At 41.2% G+C, this 15,773-nt stretch overlaps 1 protein-coding gene across 2 annotated transcripts in view; it reads left to right on the forward strand.

Moving 5' to 3' along the window:
• LOC120542976 (transmembrane protein 114) overlaps positions 1-15,773 on the forward strand; it is a 127,737-nt gene that overhangs the window by 107,416 nt on the left and 4,548 nt on the right. The gene's annotated exons all lie outside the window — the stretch shown is intronic.

The raw sequence follows: 15,773 nt of genomic DNA on the forward strand, positions 1-15,773 counted from the left end.
TCCCACTCTTTATCTGAGCACACATCTGTCTTATGTAAGTCACCCACCCATGTTTTAGGGTTCCAGTCCGATCTGGTTACTATTGCCCTAACTTTCACCATGGGCAGTTTACATTTCTTTTTTCCACTTCTTTCACTGCTTTCTACTTTAGCAGCGGGTGTTCTACATGCTAACACTTCACAATTATCACATCAACTGTTACATCTTTCCAAACTCTCACTCAGCATTCCATAACTTTCATTCACTTTGCTGTTTTCTTCCTCATTGTGATCTTCCTTATTACCAATAATACAAGCTAGTAAACCTCTTATAACAGCAGCTGTCTTCTTTAAACCTGATCTCTGTTTTCTTGCTTTTAATCCTTCCAGCCCCCTTCTATTTTGTCTCCTCATTCCATCTCACTTAAAACTGGTGTCACCCTGTTCAGTCATTACAACTGGCAATAGAGAGCTTTATTTAGCTAACCAGGAATGAATATGAGGATTGTGTTGCCCTGAGCCGCATCGTTGGACTTAGTACACCGGTACTGGTGGTGCGGTGAAGGAGATCAATCACATCCTCGTAGGCAGATGCAGGAGGGTCCTACAAAACAGCAGGGTCTACAGAAGTGCCTAGTTTGTAAATTCTGACCACAGACTTGTTGCTTCTCTGAAGATCCAGCTTTGGTCCATTAGGCTACAACTACTAGGAAAATGAGGCTGGAGCTAGCCATACCCCAAGATCAGGCTGTCTGTAATGAGTCTGCATTCAGTTTCTGTGATGAACATACAAACTTGGGTGCAACTGCTGATCCTAATGTGATGTTGGAGACCTTCAGTGATAAGACCCTGAAAGTTGCTGAAGGTTGTGTTGATATTGCCAGGGTTCCCAGAAGGAGGTGTTTCATCTTGCAGGGCACACTGGATTTAATCGAGAGGAGCTGCAGGGCACGACTTGATGGCAACTGCAGTCCGTATCAGCAACTGAGAAGGATAGCTGCTTGGGTTCTGAGAGCAGATAAGGATGGGTTTGTTAGCAGAATCTGTGAGCAAGTGACACACCATCTATGGTCTAGTAGCCCACGTCCTGCTTGCACAGGTATCAAAGCATTACACACATTTAAATCTGTTCCTCGGAGAGTGCTTACGGATGACACTGCAATTGTGATCCTTGGGCTGGCTACTTTGAGATGCTGTTTGAACCTGGTCCTCTGGCCGGGATGTTGGACATCTCTGGGTCCACGGTTCTTGAGGTTGATGCTCCATTTAGCTCTGAACCACCCAGCCTCACTGAGATTGCACAAATGGTGAACCAGCTGAGGGTAGGGATGGCTACAGGGATATGTGGTATCCGAGGTGAACCTATCCAGGCTAGTGGCAAGGCTCTTCTTCTTGCACTGCAAGCAATCTCTGCTTCCATTTGAGAGATGGGCATAAACGGGACATGTCATCCCTATGTGGAAAGGAAATGATGATTGGATGGATTGCGGCAAATACAAAGGGATAACACTGCTTTCTGTGCCGGGTAAGGTCCTTGCTAGGGTCATCCTCAGTAGGGTCCATGATGACTTGCTCACCTACCAGCGACCAAAGCAGCCTGGTTTTACACCTAAGAGCTCTACCATTGACCGCATCCTGGCATTGATGGTTCTTATGGAATGCAAGCACAAATATCGACAGAGGTTCTTTGCTGCCTTTATCAATTTTCATAAAGCCTCAGTTGATCGAGCTGCCCTGTGGAACATCCTGAGACTTTATGGGATCCTCCTAGAGTTGCTGAATATCATGGCCGGCCTGTACATTGGTACTGTGAATGCTGTGCAGAGTGGAGGCAGGACCTCTGCATTTTTCCCAGTTGATTCTGGAGTTCGTCAGGGGTGTGTTCTGCTCCTACTCTGTTCAATACTTGCATGGACTGGGTGTTGGGCAGAGTCGTGGGGTTCAGCAGCCATAGGGCATCTACTGGTGAAGAAAGATTTGCTGATCTTGACTTCGCTGACGATGCTGTGATCTTTGCAGAGTCAATGGAGGCTCTGATTGGGGCTATCGAGAGACTGAGGAAGGAGTCTGAGTGTCTGGGCTTGAGAGTGTCCTGGATAAAAACCATAGAGTCAGGCCTTTAATGACCTCTTGGACACAGCCATCAGCAGTGTGTCTGTTTTTGGAGAGAGTGTCAACGTTATAAAGAGATTTACTTACCTTGGCAGTGACATTCATGTTTCTGATGACTCTTTTTATGAAGTCAGTAGACAGATTGGGACAGCATGAGGGGTCATGAGGTCACTGGAAAGGGGTGTGTGGCACACCCGATATCTATGAAAAAGGATGAAGGTCCAAGTCTTTAGAGTCCTTGTGTGCCCTATTCAGCTATATGGTTGCAAGACATGGGCACTATTCAGTGACCTGAAATGAAGACTGGTCTCCTTCAGTGTTGTGTCTCTTCAGAGATTCCTTGGGTACTGCTAGTTTGACTTTGTGTTGTTCATGGATTTCCGAATGAGGCACATTACCTGTTATGGCACTACGGCAATGTGGCTCTATTCCCCGGGGGTGATCTGGCTCACAGGATCCTCATTGTTGAGGACCCTAGTGGCTGGACCAGGCCGAGGTGCCATCCAAGTAACACCTGACTGTAGCAGATAGATGTCCGGGCAGGGGGTCTGGACCACATGGCTACCTGGGGGGTTTCTAACCAGTATCCCGATCCTTTCATCATGTGGCAGGTGCGGCCACACAGTGTACTAATACATGGTCCCCAACCTGACATGACCTGGCACTCATTACTGTTACTGTTGGATCTTTATCTGTGTTGTATCCTTCACCACAATGCTTATGAAGAGTTGGCATCCACGTCCACAGGTACTCTTTTTGAGTCCTATGGATATTTAGCTTTACAAAAGGAATGCAGGGTGGTGGCCCAAAACTAAATCTTGAATACCCCCCCGAAAACAGCTTGTTGTGCCCCTGCACAATGTGGCACCACTTAGCAAAATGGCTGATCCTGTCACACATTCATTCCCAATCTTTTACATGTTAAAACCCTACAACTTCATTTGGTAAGCAATATTTAGCAGAGATACCCTCTTTAGTAAGGCACAAATAGTTAAACCTTTTCAGAAATCTTTTATATTAACATGCCTTCTATTAGAGGTAGGTGGGGTACATTACTGGGACCACCAGTTGTGCATGATTAAGTTCAGATTGCCTTGGTGCCTACTTGAAAACATACCACAATGGAAAGCAAACCGTCATACCAACTTTAAGTATCAAAGTAGAGGTTGTCTCCAATATCTGCTCTCCGTCATGTCATGTTCTATCAGAAGATGGTATCACTTTGAAAACACTTCATTATTTTCAAGGTACAGTAATTTGTAGATAATTGCTTGTAATAGGATTCTGAATCGCAGATGGCAAAGTAATGAACTCTTGCTCTACTTTATTGGCCATCTGTTTCTATCTTTATGGAATTTTATTTTTATGCATTGCTGTAAGACACTCAGTAAGCAGCATGACGTAAAACTAAATCATCACTGTATTCTTACATGGAACTTTGAAGATGTGCCTTAAATCAACTAACAGAACTCAATTACAATGTTAACAGAGGGCTGGTCATTTCAGGTACTGGGCTGACCAGACATAAAAAAACAAAAATTTGAAAAATATGCACTCTAAAATGTGCCAAATATATACTGCTCAAAAAAATTAAAGGAACACTTTTTAATCAGAGTATAGCATCAAGTCAATGAAACTTCTGGGCTATTGATCTGGTCAGTTAAGTAGCAGAGGGGGTTGTTAATCAGTTTCAGTGGCTTTGGTATTAATGAAATTAACAACAGGTGCACTAGAGGGGCAACAATGAGATGACCCCCAAAACAGGAATGAATGGTTTAACAGGTGGAATCCACTGACATTTTTCCCTCCTCATTAGTTTTTTCACCAGTTTTGCATTTGGCTACAGTCAATGTCACTACTGGTAGCATGAGGTGATACCTGGACCCTACAGAGGTGGCACAGGTAGTCCAACTTCTCCAGGATGGCACATCAACATGTGTCATTGCCAGAAGGTTTGCTGTGTCTCCCAGCACAGTCTCAAGGGGCATGGAGGAGATTCCAGGAGACAGGCAGTTACTCTAGGAGAGCTGGACAGGGCCCCTCGTTGAAGGTCCTTAACTCATCAGCAGGACCAGTATCTGCTCCTTTGAGCAAGGAGGAACAGGATGAGCACTTCCAGAGCCTACAAAATGACCTCCAACAGGTCACTGGTGTGAATGTCTCTGACCAAACAATCAGATACAGACTTCATGAGGGTGGCCTGAGGGCCAGACGTCCTCTAGAGGGCCATGTGCTCACTGCCTGCCCGGCACCGTGGAGCTCGATTGGCATTTGCCATAGAATACCAAAATTGGCAGGTCCACCACTGGCGCCCTGTGCTTTTCACAGATGAGAGCAGGTTCACCTTGAGCACATGTGACAGACATGAAAGGGTCTGGAGAAGCCGTGGAGAATGTTATGCTGCCTGTAACATCGTTCAGCTTGACTGGTTTGGTGGTGGGTCAGTGATGGTCTGGGGAGGCGTATCCATGGAGGGACGTACAGACCTCTACAGGCTAGGCAATGGCACCTTGACTGCCATTAGGTATCGGGATGAAATCCTTGGACCCATTGTCAGACCCTTTGCTGGTGCAGTGGGTCCTGGGTTTCTCCTGGTGCACGACAGTGCCCGGCCTCATGTGGCAAGAGTATGCAGGCAATTCCTGGAGGATTAAGGAAATGATACCATTGAGTGGCCCCCATAGTCATTCGCCTGACCTCAATCTAATAGAACATCTCTGGGACATTATGTTTCGAGCCATCCGACGCCGCCAGGTTACACCTCAGACTGTTTATATAAATAAAGCGGAAAATCAGTCAAAAAGTAATAGGGACAAAACCTAAATTAATAATGACCCCCTGGACCTACAGTACTTAAAACAGGTCCCTGACTATTCATATGGTAGCTCGTCCAATTACCCATGTCCCAAATGCTTCAAAACCCAGAATGCATCTCTTCATATGACTCATCTTTCTCTCTCTCTCTCTTAATATCTGGCCATTTGTCCTCCTGCCAATTAAAGACTTGCTGCCAACTTTCCTTCTGGTTCTAAAGTCCCTGGTTCACGTGCCATTTGTCATGTTTAAGCCTGTCACTTTCAGAGTCTGTGGGGGTAGCACACCCCAAGACTGTTGATGATCCAAAATGGTCAGGTGTCTGAGGGAGCCATGCTTTCTGCATAGTTTGTGGAGAATCCTTCAAGTGGCCATGAGTTGATGCCACCTCTGGCAGTTCATCTTTGACAAACGTACAGGTTACCCAACACAAGTGCAGAGTGTACAAAAACTTGGTGGTGCTCTTCCTTCTTCCCTGGACATTGTCTCTCAGGACCCTGAGAGGCTTTGTCCATTTTCTGAATCACTTTGTACTACTCACAGCCCTGGTCCTGAATACTTAAATAAGAATTAAAAATAAGAAAACGGAATTATTTCAGTGACACATGTATTTAGACCCTTTACTCAGTGTTTAGTTGAAACACCCTTGGCTGCGATCACAGCTCTGAGTCTTCTTGTGTCTGACAAGTCTCACACACCTGGATTTGAAGATTTCCAGCCATTCTTCTCTGCAGGTCCTCTGAAGCTCTATCAGGTTTCGAATGAATTCCATCAGCGGACAGTTATTTTCGGGTGATTCTGGAGATGTTCAGTTGGGTTGAAATTGCTCGAGAACATTCACAGAGTTGACCCCTAAGCCACTCCTGTGTTATCAATGTTATTCACTTTGTTTGTCAGTGGTTTCAATGTTGCAGCTTTATTCTGAAAATAGTGTTGACAATGAAAGGAGCTATAAAACAAAAACATAATAACACAGACACATTTGCTTTGTGATCCCCCAGTCAGATATACTGCAAATTGTGGATGCTGTCCTCGAATACCTTCAAAGATTTATATTTTTTAGTCTGCCAGTTTCCATTAACCCTATGCCACATGTTTCCTGTATTTTTTCAACTAGCAGCCAAATTGATTTGAACTTGTGAACTTTCCATCATAAGTGTGAATCCTTAGACTGTAAAGGCACACTACGCATATGTTCACCGAATTACCAGTAATGAGTATCAGTGATGGACAGACGGCTGGGTGCACATTCATTGAACAACTATGCCTTGCGATATGTGCAGGATGCTAGATATTTCCCCCTGTCCTTGAAATGTTAATGGATGGGCATGAAAGTGGCCTGTATGTTTTCAAGCATCAAAATGAATTTCATTCTCAAGATACTGGAATGAGCCTGGTGCAGCCCAGTGTGCCACAAAGTGGCAGCTTTTGAATAAATGAATATCTCTTGCCGGTAACCTCAAGAGCTTTCTTTGCTCTCTGTTTAGATTGAAGTCAGTCGCAAGCCCTCTGGAATAATTTTCTAAAGGACAGAAGCAGTTAGGGTTTGGCAAAATGCTCAATAAATGTATTTCAGTGCTAAATTCTGAAGTGATTAAAAACTGGCAGAATAGCAAATTTTCATTCATGTGAAATAAGATGAATTTTTAAATAGGAAGTTCAATTTAAAAATATAAATTACCTTAATAAAAATAAATATGAGGATTGACAGAGATGTGAATACTTCAGGCTGGCATGGCAGTGTAGTCGTAGTGTTACTGCTTTATAAGAAGAATATCAGAGTTGACATCCTGCGTCCTCCCTGTGTGGAGTTTGAATTTTGTCTCAGTGTTACCTCCAAAGGAATAATAAAAGTCACCCACATAACACCTGGCTGCGGCAGATGGAGGGTCATTTCTGGAGGGTAGGACTGGACCGCACGTCTGCCTGGGGTGTTGCCAACTGGGATCCCGAGTTGTGTCGCTGTGTAGTGGGTGTGGCACCAAGCTGTACCAGTGCATGCTTCCAAACTTGACTTGACTTGACTTAAGTAAAACTGTGATTATTTATTTTAATATTATATGTTTAGTACATTTTAAGGTTGTAAAGATTATTTGCATAAATAAAAGTTACCAAAATGTTGTCACTTTTAATGACTGCAAGCAATGAAATATGCTTTACTTTTGATTACGGCTAGTCTAAGTTCAATAGTTTTAGCAAACATTTTAATGTCTGTCATAAATGTTAATAGTCTTTTAAATTATTTATAATTATTTTATATGAACTATATTTACAATGATGCATCCTTGAGCATACCGGATACTTTAATATATTACAAATTTTTATTTTAACTATTATTTTGTATCAAATTGCACAATTTTATTAATACTGAGGTCCAATAAAGATCGATCGATCTATCTATCTATCTATCTATCTATCTATCTATCTATCTATCATATATAGTGCCTTTCAGTATCTATCTAGGTATCTATCATATATAGTGCCTTTCAGTATCTATCTATCTATCTATCTATCTATCTATCTATCTATCTGTCTATCTATCTATCTTATATAGTGCCTTTTAGTATCTATCTATTGTCGCAGTTGGGGGCAGTAGTGCTCCCTTGAACCCTCAGGTACCACGCCAAACACCTGGTAAAAGTGCTACAATTATTCTTTTTATTATAATAATGTGCACCAAGCACCCTCCACTCCACACTATTCATAAACCACAATAACAATAATAAATCAATAATAATCACAATCCTCCACTCCCAGACGTGTTGCCCTCCTACCACCCAGCTCAGCTCGTTGTCTGGGAGTTCCCAGAGTCCTTTTATTCCCCCTGACCCGGAAGTCTTTCTGCCCAACAGTTCCACAAGTCCTTATTCCTTCCGGGTCAGGGTAAACAGTACTTTTCTTCACCCCGGAAGCCCGTCGCTCTTCCTGTGACGAACTTCCGGGTCATGATGTCCAAATGAGTCTATTGGCCTCCCGACAGCGACTCCCAGTGGCCCCCAAGGTATCCAGCATAGCTGTGTATAAAAACTACATAGTCCATGAGGCCCTGCTGGAATTCGGGGCCCGTATATGCTCTCTGGAGAGCTCCTCCTAGCGGCCAGGGGGTGAGGGCCGGAGTAAAATGCCGGCAATCCACCACACTATCTATCTATCTTATATAGTGCCTTTCAGTATCTATCTATCTATCAATCATATATAGTGCCTTTCAGTATCTATCTATCTATGTATCTTATATAGTGCCTTTCAGTATCTATCTATCTATCTATCTATCTATCTATCATATATAGTGCCTTTCAGTATCTATCAGTATCTATCTATCTATCTATCTATCTATCTATCTATCTATCTATCTATCTATCTATCTGTGTGTTTCCTTCACATACTCTAGTTTCTTCCCACAGTCCAAAGACATGCCAGTGAGGTGGACTGGCAATGCTCAGTGTGCCCAAGTGATGGACTGGTGCCCTGTCCAGGCCTTATTCCTGTCATGCACCCTATTCTTGCTGGGGTAGGCTCGAGACTCCGTGACCCTGCGCAGGTGTAGGCAGACTTAGGAAATGGTATGGTGAGCATTAAGACACTTTCATTGCTACAATGAACTAAAAATGTGGACTGTGGCATTTCTTTTTAAAGACCTTCATTCTGGTAAAAAAAAAAAAAAAAAACAACCACTATAATAAAGATGGATTAGCATCTTGTTCAGGACATTTCTAGGCTTCACCATTCCAGTGGAGAATTTATTTTGATTCATAGGTAATTGGTGAAGAAAATCCATAAATGAGAAGGGCCTGGAAATGTAATGGCGAAAGTGCCTTTTCATGAGGGTCCTATGAAAGAAGTGCTCTTAAGACATGGAGAACATACAGATTTAGATAAAGGCCGGGCCCCCCTGTGGCACTTCAAAATAAAATAATGCATGAAAAGGAACACATTTATATGTGAGGGGGGAACTAAAATCCCTCCTCAGATACCGTAATTCTAAAACTTAATAGGTAATTATGTTAATTAATACTTAATCTGCCTAAAAGATGAGGACCACCAAAGCATACAAAATGGTTGTGTAAAGATAATGATCTCTTAAAAAAATATATGAGAACACTAAAAAAGACTGCCTTTTTAAAATATAAAAATTGCCATTCTGACAAAGTGAATATGATGCACCACACGTTTTTTTGGTAGCCAGCAATACACAGTGATAGAGGATGGCACTATACCAGAGCTTAACAAGACACAGACAAATGCAGGAGGCACACTAATAAAACACAAATGGTTTTATTTTCTTCACATTGTGGGAAACGCCTTCCTCGTTTCCCACAGGCACAACACAGTCCCAATAAACAGAACACTGCACAATACTCTTCCTTCTCTGTTTTCTTTCTCTTAACTTGTCCACCATCATTAAAAAGAACCTTAGAGGTTAAAGTGCCTTTTGAGGAAACCTTTACTCCACAAAACACCTTTCACCATATTCATCACCATCAAGGTGTAATCCCTAATATATTTTACATTATTTTAATCTGGAAATATATGTCTGGTGTACAGTTTTAAGAATAAATTCCAGTGTGTTTTTTTTAATAATTCATATTAGTCACCTGGAATACAAAATGTCATTAGACATAATTGTTATCGCCTACATCACCTTCCATATAAAACTAAAATGTGAAGGCTTTCTTTTTTAGGTGTTTTTGCATAAAATGCTAAAGTATCCATTGTCAAGTTAATGTCTGACTACACCTATAAAAATCACTCAACTCCCAGTAGAGATCTGAAATATTTTGAAATAATCTCTCTCTATAAAGCAATCAAACATCCGTCCTTCCAGTATCTGTGCCCGGGTGTAATGTCATCTGGCATCCACGAGAGAGCAAGAATGTCTGATGAACAAAAGCAAGTGGTTGAAGTAAGATAGTAAACCATGTGACGTACGTCCGTGCGTCAAGTCGTCTGGTGTCCACACCAGGGCTGGAATGTCTGAAGAAGAATGGCAACAAGAAGCACAAAAAAGAGGGATGCAATGGACAGAATGTGAGATGAACAAAGGCAGCCAGACGCACAAATAAAAAGGGATACAAGGCATCTCTGGAGAACAGAGGTTTGTACAGCAATTGCATAAAATGATTGAAACAGGAGGTCTTATCGATGTACCATTAAGCCCGTTTTAGTAAAAGGATGTTTCGCTAAGCTACTATTGAAATAGTCAATCTTGATATACATATTCATCAAAATAAATGTATCCGCTGTACTGTGATGTCTAGAATAGAGCATTATGTTTAAATTTCATAAATTTCAAAAGTTCCCATTTTAAAATTTCCAATCTACTTATTCTTTTTTTTTACTAAAGATTGAATTCAGTTCCTTCCCTGAGATATTACAGTAATAAGGCACTGCATTTTCCTAGGATTACCTAACATGGTCTAGCGTTGTGCATCTTGACATTATCTAAGAACGTCTGCTGATATTCTCCTCATTACTAACTAAGATATTTCCAAGTGTGGGCATTGATGGGGAGTTATAGACGTTAGGTAGGTCCCTTTAGATAAAACTTTTGATTTGTCAATAGGAAGATAAACATCTTAAGGGAATTCCATACTTACAACAGAGTTGATCAAAAGGTACAAACACATTTTAAATCTAAAGACATCTGAGAGGTGAGATGCCTAATGTGGGATCTGAACCCCCAACCGCTGAGTCTGAAGTCCAAAGGCTGCTCATCTGCCCATCTTATCCTACAATGAGCAGTCATTCTGATCAGGGTTTTGACCATGCAGCTGTTTGGGATCTCCATGACTCTAATCAGGACATGCTTTGATAATAATTGTTACTCCTCGTAATTGTTTTGCTTTATTTTTTTTCAGATAATTCTTATTACTTACCTGGAATACAAAATGTCATTAGACATAATTGTTATCGCCTACATCCCCTTCCATATAAAACTAAAATATAGGATTACCTAACATGGTCTAGCATTGTGCACCTTGACATTATCTGAGAACGTCTGCTGATATTCTCCTCATTGATAATTAAGATATTTCCAAGTGTGGGCATTGATGGAGAATTATAGACGTTAGGTAGATCCCTTTGAATAAAACTTTTGATTTGCAAATAGGAAGATAAACACGTTAAGGGAATTCCATACTTACAACAGAGTTGATCAAAAGGTACAAATGCATGTTAACTCTAAAGATATCTGAGAGATAAGATGCCTCATGGCTTCCATAAATCAAATATGGTATTTAAGGCATGCACAATTATCGTGTAATTGAGCCACACAGAGCCGTTCCTCTGCCTTAAAGTGTTTCTTACATCGATCCCATGTTTTGACTAAATGAAGCACAGCCAGATTGCTAGAAAATTGATGATAATTATTGATGCCTGCAGCAAAGAGCAATGTATGTAAAGAGCAATTTGTATAAGATTTTCTTTTCAGAGCCAATCAAGCAGGTATATTCTCAGTTCTGCCAGTTTCCCTCTCTTGTGTCAGATTATGGTGGACTCAGAAAGTTTTCAGATTGCGTCACGTTCACCACATTTTATTGTGTTATAGATTTCATTCCAAAATGATCAATTAGCCATTTTCGCCCATTAAACTTTATTCAACACCCCATAATGACAAAGTGAAAAGATGCTTTTTAGAAATGCTTGGAAATTTATTAAAAATCAAAAACTGAAATCTCTCGTTCCTAGAGGTTTTCAGACATTTTTGCTGCTGCCCTCCAAGTTGTGGTCAGGTGCATCCTCCTTGAGATGTGTCGAGAACTTGACTGGAGTCCACGTGTAGCAAACCAAATTGATTTCATATCATTTAGACAGGCAAACACCTCTGTATATAAGGTCCCACTATTCACACCAAATGTCAGGAGAAAAAAACATCCATTGATTTCTTTTTAACAGTTTTAATGATATAAACTGACATTATTTGACTTTTTAACTGCTTCTGCCCTTACTTAATATTGCATCAATATAAATCCCTAAATCCTTTTCAGAGGTTGTGTCCTGAAGCTCAGTGTCTCCCATCTTGTATTTATAACTGACACTCCTTTTCCCCACATGTAGCACTTTGCACTTTTTTGCCTTAAACCGTACTTCCCAAATGTTCACTAACTTCACTTTTAGGATCTCTGGGACACTGACCAGTGCCACTGGCTAGATTGAAATTAGATATATGAATATATCTTTGTAGTTATTAGAATCCTTGTTCAAATGCACATTATGTTTCTTTCAAGAAGAAGTGAAGTCCCAGGGAGTTGTGGCCCTATAATATTTACAAAGGTTAGTAAAATGTGATTGGACTTTTCATAACTTCTTCACACTGCCTGTGAGTCTGCATATGCGCTGTGTGATAAGCAGAGTTGGAAAACAGTGGCAGCACTTCACGTATGTTAATATGGAAACAAACAAAAAACCACTTCTGCATTTTGAATCTTTAATTGATTGGAATGATTTGTCTTCTTTTATGCACATGAAATGCAATTAATTTAAATTGAAATGAGTGGCAAATAACAAAAGAGATCACTTGTAATTCTTAACCTGTGATTTTAAATGAAAGGCATGCATGGGCAGAATTGTGAAAAATTAATTTACCTGAGTTTAATTCATCCTTTACTGGATTTGTTGGCTTTGCATTCTGATTAAGCTGTTACCATCTTTATGTTTTAATACTTTAAAAAAAAAGTTTGACAAAAGGTCTCTAAAGGCCAAATTTGACAAAAAGACGATTCAGAAGGTTGGGGATAACAGCACTGGAATCATGGACGGAGCTTGATATTTAGGCTGGGGGGAGTGTAGTGGCGGGGTTTGGGGTTGTTGGATAGATGAACCCTTAAAAAAGAATTGCATTTTTTTGGAGTCACAGCCGCAACTTCTTAAAAATAATGGAGGCAGAACGGTTCTTCAGAGTGATGGCATAGGGGAACCATTTTTGGTCCGTCGAGATGAAAGTTCCAGAAAGAACTTTAATTCATTTACATCCATAATGGGATTCATACAGTAAGTAACCAAGACTAGATGATAACAGATTTGCGAAATATCAACGGCCTATGCTTTTAAAAGGATTCTTGCTGCATACAATAACATAAGTTAAGTTCAGGTTTTCTTAATCTGTTAGTGTTCTGCTAGGTAGCCCACCGTACATTAAAGATTTCAGATTTTTTTCACATATTAAGAGGTTTATCAAAGCACAAAGAACCAACTTCACATGCAAAGAACCCTTCCCAGAATGAAATGGTGCTTTGTCAAGCAATGGCTCTACGATGAACGTCTATGCGTGGAAGTGTGTGTGTCTGTCTGGCCCGGAAGTGAGTGTGTCTGTAAGGGCTTCACCTCCGGAAAACAGTGAGAGGTGAGGCAAAATGTTGGAAAGACAAGGGCTTCACATCGAGAAAACAGAAAACTCTCGGCGCTAATACAGGTGAGCACATCAGCAAAATGAAACCTCTGAAGAAAGACAAAGTCGCTTAGCCGTTAACATCGACAAAACGGTATCCCTTTCACTTTTCCTCTCGGCGCTAATACATAAGCGATGTGAGCACATCGGCAAAACAAAACCTCCGAAGCAAGACAAAGTTGCTTAGCCGCTAACATCGACAAAATGGTATCCCTTTTACTTTTCCTCCCGCAGCTAATATATAAGCGATGTGAGCACATTGGCAAAACAAAACCTCCTAGGAGAGAGACACCCAGAGTAGTTCCTTTCAATTACCTGACATCTTTATATTTCTGTTTTTTTCTAGTACCCAGGGCTTTTTACAGCACGGGCTGACACAGCTAGTATATTATAAAACACAATATCCACACATTATTTGATGTTTTACCTTGTGAATTTAATTGTTTCTTTGAACATATACAGTCATGTCAAATCTGATGATTGCAGCAGGTTCCAGTAAGGTGGAGCAGATAAGTGTTCACCACTGTGTAACATCACCATTTGTTTCTATGAAATGTTCGGACACTGGAGGCACAAGTTGCTTAAGTTTAGGAAGCAGAATTTTCCTCCATTCGTTCACTTTATGTCTTCAGCTGCACAACTGCATGAGGCCTTTGTTGTCATATTTAATGCTTCATAATGTGCCATACGGGTCAGGACTGTGGGCAGGCCAATCTCATACCCGCACGCTTTGCTAACACAGCCAAGCACTTGTAGTCCGGTCAGAATGTGGTTTTCTGTTTTCCTGCTAGAAAGTGCAGGGACATCCCTGGAAAATATGGCATTCGCAGAGAGTCTGGCTTCAGCAGATGCAGTCCAATGAATGAATGAATGAATGAATTAGCTCAGACTTCTGGTTGTGCCTTTTCTTTTATAGCATGGTGACTGGAAGGGGTGGGGCTTCCTGGGCAGACTGGAAGTGACATCACTGCTCTTCAGGGAGCTTTTCCTTCACTCTAGAGCTCTTAGAACAGGGGTGTCAAGCTCCGGTCCTGGTGGGCTGCAGTGGCTGCAGGTTTTCATTCTAACCATCTTCTTCATTAGTGACCTGTTTCTGCTGCTAATTAACTTCATTTGCCTTCGTCTTGACTGACTTCACTCGGACCCCTTAGTTGTCTCTTTTTCCATAATTAGCAACCAAACAATAATGAGACCCAAAATGAGCCACCGCATGACCAGCTCACCTGTGCCCATCACACAATATTTGAAAATAATGAAAGGTGGAGGACTCAGTAAGGTTAATCTCTCAGGTCACCGAAACATTTTTGACTTTGTTCTTAGAAAAAACAGAAAATCAATAGTTTTGGAAATGTCTGCTGTGGCAGAATGAGAGCAGCAACAAGACATGGAATTAAATAATGAGGTTAATTAACAGCAAGAATTGACTTCTGATTAAGAAATTGGTTGGAGTGAAATAGGTTGGCATTTGAAGCTCCTATTTAGCTGGTCAACTGTTGGCTCATTTCAGATCTCATTTCTGTTTGGCTGTCATTTAATGAAGAAAAGAATTAATTCAGAGGGCTGAATCTCTAAAAACAGGGCTATTAAAATGAAGGGAGAAGGAGTTAATTAATAGTGAAAACTGGTCACTGATTACGAAAAGGTCAGAATGAAAACCTGCAGCCACTGAGGCCCTCCAGGCTTGGAGTTCGACACCCATGTCTTCGAGTAACTGTGCCTCACCCAATGGTGTCCTCCATTTTACCTCATGAACATTCCTCCAACATATATGTGTATACTTTAATCACTGTTCTTTTTGATTATGACCATCTGTTATAAAAAATATTTAATAAATGAAAATGTGTTTTCTCTGGTAATGAAGTAAATAAACAAAATTTAACATGTTCTAACTTTGAATGCACCTGAATGTAACACCTGTAAGAAACTCGACTCAGAGTCATAGAAAGGTTTGGGGCAGCCACCCGTGTAATTGATTTCCTGGCTGCAAAGTCGATCAAATAAAAACAGCACTGATGTGCAGAAAACCAAGTCCAAAACAGAACTGAGGGAATGGGGAAAAAACTGGAGGCTTTTAAAGGGGAAGACAGGAAGTGAGGTCAAAGGGGTTGGGTTCATGAAGGTCTTCAGCCATAGGTGACATCACAGGGGCCGGAGCCGGTAAGGTCTCCTTCCATAGGCTCGGTCCCGGAAGTGACGTCAAGAGGGCCAGGTGGGATCTTCTGTGAATGGTCTACAGGAAAGGGAGAAAAGGAGTCAGTGCACTCTGCCACATCCCGGTATGACTCCGGAATTGCCCTTTAGCTGCCTCCCATGCGCACGTGTGTCACACACCATATTTGCCTTTTCTAACTTGCTTCTAAGCTGTACAGATAACTGAACAAAGTAAATCTCTGAGAAGAACAGAGAAGTACAGAAGCTGGAGTGCTGGTGAAGTGTTCACATCTTCTCAATGCTTCTCAAGTGTAAAGTCAGTACCGTCGCTTGAG

The sequence above is a fragment of the Polypterus senegalus genome, chromosome 13 (genome assembly GCF_016835505.1).
Source record: "Polypterus senegalus isolate Bchr_013 chromosome 13, ASM1683550v1, whole genome shotgun sequence".
NCBI lineage: Eukaryota > Metazoa > Chordata > Cladistia > Polypteriformes > Polypteridae > Polypterus > Polypterus senegalus.